Source organism: Limulus polyphemus, unplaced genomic scaffold (genome assembly GCF_000517525.1).
Source record: "Limulus polyphemus unplaced genomic scaffold, Limulus_polyphemus-2.1.2 Scaffold222, whole genome shotgun sequence".
Lineage (NCBI taxonomy): Eukaryota > Metazoa > Arthropoda > Merostomata > Xiphosura > Limulidae > Limulus > Limulus polyphemus.
This window is the reverse complement of record NW_013665832.1, coordinates 622,767-628,318: the sequence shown is the minus strand read 5'-3', so window position 1 is coordinate 628,318 and position 5,552 is coordinate 622,767.

Genomic DNA, 5,552 nt, shown 5'->3' with positions numbered 1-5,552 from the left:
ACTTTTGTTGCTATAGAACATGACATAAAAGCCATTGTTACCAAAGTGCATAAGTTGTTATATATGGAACCACTTATTTTCACTAATTTACATCATTAAAAATATTCGCACACGCAAACGCGCACGCACCCACACGCTTGTCTGTCTGTCTGTGATTTTTATTTGTAATATAGGAACCACTTCATTCCTATGTGGTTTTTTGATAGCTTGCATCATTACAAAGATGCGCACAAACGTGGATGTGATAGGTATTACCCAGGTGCATAAACTCAGGGTCCACTAAGTATGGGTGCAAAATTTCAGGTTTTTAGGTTCTTTCATTCTGGAGCTATGGTGGTCACACATACACAGACATGCAGGTGAGCATGCACCCATGTGCGTGTCTCTCTGTCTGTGATTTCTATTTGTAATATAAGGAACAACTTCTTTCCTATGTGGTTTTTCTTCAGCTTGCCTCCATAAAAAGATGCGCACGCGCATGCGCGCACGTGGATAAGATAACTAATAATACCCAGGTGCACACTCTCAGAGTTCACTTAGTATGATGTAAAATTTCAAGTTTCTAAGTTCTTTGCTCTTGGAGTTGTGGCGGTCACACAGATACGCCTTTTTATTAATATAGATTATATTGGAATATGTTTGTCTTATTAAATCATTGTTTGCATCTGTGGGGGGCTCTTTGTGTAAGTTTTTCGCTGCTTCCGGTAACCGGATTACTATTATATAATGTCTATTCTTGACTGTTGAGCAGCAGCTGAGGTTTCGATCATAAGCACAGCTATTTATGTTTAAGTTTGATCATATTTTGTTTAACATTGGATGATTTATTAAAATCGTTGTATGATAGCTTAAAGGTACTTTCAGTTCAAGAAGATATATACTAATATTTCTTCTCTTACTTTTAGGGTACAAAACAGTTAGGTACTTCAGTCTTTTTTGGAGGTAGTTCCTACGAATTATTAAAACTTAAGATACTTCTTAACTATATTCACAGCGAAACAGCAGTTGAAATGTCATTAGCTATAACTACGCAAAATGGCAAAATGAAGTATTAAGAATGAAATACTAGTTTACTGTGGTGTATTTACGTATTGTTATCAGTCATCTAAACTAAGGTAATTTACTGAACCGATGAATTTACTTACATCTGTAAATATTTAAATTTGTCTTAAAAGGTCGAGCATTGATTGGCGAAATACTTTAATAAATACTGACATTTTATTAGCACCCTCACTCTTTCATAAAATACTAGCAAAAGTACTTGGCTTCGTTCGGTTTATCAGGTTGATAATGTGTGTATTCTGAACCCATTTTGCATAAATTATAATTTATATACTTTTGATGCTATCAACATGACATAAAAGCCATTGTTGGAACATATTGGTACCAAAATGCAGTCTTCCAAATATTAGACATTCTTATATAAGGAACTACTTCTTTTCTATGTGGTTTTTCTATGCATGCCTGCACCCACGTGGATAAGATAAGTTATACCCAGGTGTACATCCTCAGGGTTCACTTAGTATGGGGGTTAATTTCAGGTTTCTAGGTTCTTTCTTATTAGAGCTATGGTGGTCACAGTTCTTTTCTATGCGGTTTTTTGCTAGCTTGCCTCATAAAAAGATGCGCACGCACACGGAAAAGTAATAAAACCCAGTTGCACACCCTTAGGATCCACTTAGCATGGGTGCAAAATTTTAGGTTTCTAGGTTCTCTCCTCTTGGAATTATGGCAGTGACACACAGACCCACGGACACGTCCTCTTATTATCATAGATTTTAAACTCAGATTCAGATTTTATTATTTATAAATAACGTACATAGAGAAAATTGTGCCTAAATAACAACGAGAGAAACAACCCACAGAGTAACATTAAATGGAATAGCTTACAAGTTCCTTGCGTTCTTTTTCAGAGAAAACAAATAGTTCAAGCCAAGAGTGAATTAACAATAACATGAAAAATATATTCATGGTATGTATCATATAAAACATCATTCTTGAATAATATGATTTGAAATTTCTTAAAAAACGAAAACATTTTTTTCTTATTCAAACATCATTATAATTTGTAAGCATTTTAAATTATTCTTTACACTAAACATCATCTGAAAAATATGATGATCTTACTCTTGGAAACTACCAATGTTTAAAATATATATATATAGTGTCTTGTACCAAACAGTTAAAATTAGACATTCTCAACTCTCTTATAATCGTCTGAGTTCAAACCCTCGATTATGAAAATACTAAAACTTTTTATTATTAATTACACAAGTTGACGCTGTATTAAAAATGCGAGTGGGATATATTTTTCTTTATGTATCGCTTAGGCTTAATTCGCCTCTAATACTTCAAGAGTTAAAAAAATATTCTTGGTTTAATAGTGTATTGCCCAACATTTTGTGTTTTTTTTAGTTCACATATCCCATGCTGCTATATTAGTAGTTATCAATAAGGTCTGCTTCGAAAAATATAAAATTTTCAAATGTAAGATAACTATTGAAATTATTTGCACGTTTTAATCACAGTTTTATTGAAATGCTAAACTTATTAGTTTACTAAATGTGTTTACTATCACTGTTTTATGATTTTTAAAAAAAAATCTGTCCCTATAACTGTTCTGAGGGCTTATAATTCTAAAAAAATCTGGTTTTGATACTCGCGGTGGGCAGAGCACATATAACCCATTGTGTAAACTTGCGCTTAGGAACAAACTAAACAAAAATTTGTACATTTTAAATTAAAGTCTCACTGTTGGTCAGCCGTAATTCTACGAACTTACAATTCTAAAACCTGAGATTCGATTACCCGCGGTGGACAGAAAGCAGATAGCTTTGCTCTAAAAAAGGCAAAAGAACAAAGATTGTAGCTCTCTAACGTTCTTACCTATATTGTAAAACTTAACATTAATTCCGTACAATTTGTTTTACACTAAGGACGTAACTTCTAGAACCACCATGGTCTCTAATGTCCGGTGTATCAGAAATTTCAGAAAAACGATTCTAGTACTAAATATCAATGTAACTAATAAGACTTTACAGCACATTGTAAGGATGTTCAGAAATGATAGGCCTCCCAGTGGCACAGCGGTACGTCTGTCTGCGGACTTACAACGCTAAAAACCAGGTTTCGAGTGGTGGGCACTGCACAGATAGCCCATTGTGTAGTTTTGTGCTTGATTACAAACAAACAAACAAACAGAAATGATAGATATTGTGCAACCGGTATAACAGTCTAAAGGCTAAAATTTGTTTCTTATTACTGCGAGAGCGTTGGATCAGAAATTACAAATAAAACATTGTATAATAATGTCAGTTAAACCATAATACGTAAAATTATAAACGAGTGTCGTCAACCAATTTGAAAATGTTTGTGGTCCTTTATATTCGGATCACCTAATAGACGGATGGTTACGGAAATATGTACTAAAATATGGGCCTGGAAAGTATTTTCCATATTTAAGTTCTGGGAAAATTATTAAAAAAAAGAAAGTACAGTAGTGTAAATTAATATTTCTTGCATCATTTAGTGATAGATAATTGTTTTGATAGTGTTAATTTCAACAGCAAAATGTGAGGTTTGAAACGAAATTTACTAAGACTTCGCGTATTAAAACGTCAGATAATTTTCGAATTATTTTCAGATTAACTCGCTTGCCTGCATAACTGGAAATCAGCTAAGTTTTGATTGTATTAAAATCTAAGCTCTTTACGAACTTTCAAATAAACCAATCGTACCATTTTAGGTGTACATCTAAAACTAAACGACCCACAATGCTTTTTTATTGCTTAAAGTTTCAGAATTTTTTCAATGATCTTCTTGGTAATACTACTAAAACAGACTCATATTCATCGCTAAAACGAATTTAGTTCTATTCCATACTAAACCACGTAAAATTATATTTTAGCCTCCTGTTGATAAGTTAGGGAAACGCATTGAAAATTCAAGGAAGTTCACGTAGGACCTTATCATTGGTCGCAGCAGATCTGAAAGATGTGCAAATTGTATTTAATAAAATAATTGCCATCCTTGTGTTACAGAACTGTTTGTTTTACTTGTTTACATGTAATGGGGCTTTTTATTGACAAAAATATCAAAGGGGTCACAACTGAATCCCGTCTGGTATACTTTTATACTAATTATCCATTAATGATATAAATCACTACAAATTTAAACTTTATAATATGGAAGGAACTAATGATAGTAAGTAAAATAACAACTTATTCTTATGTGATATATTTTTATAATAATTGTTCATTAATAACACAAATTGTTACAAATATAAACTGTATAATGGAGAAGGGACTAATCATAGAGAACATATAGCACACTAAGGCATGTCATCACTCTTGTTTTATGTTCTTTATCATTTCATAGATAACTTGGAATAATATATTTTGTGTTAACAATAAATAGAAAGACTTATTATAATTATCAAAACCGTCCAATTTTCGAATTGCTAATTAACAATTTGAATTTCTAATTTACCCACGTATTACTATTTTTAGCGATCAAAATGGTTTCTCTTTAAAAAACGATAGAATCAAAAGCAAACTACTTTTCAAAGTTACGATTAGAGTCGCTGAGAAAGGACATAATTAATACAAAGTACGTAATTTCCAAAAATTTTAAAGTTTGACTGAGTTACTTTCTCGGTCCTTTGTTTTAAAGCTTTAAATAAAACTGATTCGTTTATGTGACTTCAACGAAGGGCGAGTAAAGAAAACAACAACCTGTGTGATACTTTGCGTCATTAATCCAACAATGTATAACTATATTGTGTGCATATATTTATATATGCTTTACAAATTTCCTATAGTCTGAATCTATTGATAGTGTCAAAATAAAAAGCCGCAAATCTTACATCTGTTACATTATAGTGTAGGAGAAGGCTTAACGGGAAGATAGCCAAAACGAAGTACAGTACAGTACAGAACACAAAGTTCTTTCCACGCTGATTTTTCCAAGCCCGTTCCCTTGGCTGTCTTATTCATTGTCTTTTGTATTAGTGTTCCAGTTACACTTGAATGGAAGTCGCTCCACGTGTGTTATGGAAATGCTTGCCATGTAATGTTATTGGTTGCGCTCTTCTCTTTCACACCAACTCTACTTCTGAAATGAATTAGTCTTTGTTAGACAGATTGAAGACATAATCAGAGTAGTAAATTTTGTTTATTTTTAGAAGGATAGAAATTCTATGTTTTTTAATGTCTTAAGTCGTTAGCCAGTCATTGTGATATTTGTACTTATTTATTTTAAGTATGTTTAATCATATTCCACCAATATTTATACTTTACTCATCTTCATCTTAGTTATTTTCATCGTTATCTTCAGAATTTACGACGAATATTTGTTTTTCGGTATGAATGAAATGCGTTTGTTTGACTTAAAGCGGAATTATCATTCGTTTAAATACAGTGTAGTTTCTGCATGACCTTTATTCACTCACTTATAAGTGGAATTAATCGGAGGTTTTAGTAATCAGGCTGGGATACCACACCTGGCCTTTTAGAAAGCCTGAAACTATATATATTAATTGTTACGTATTAGAA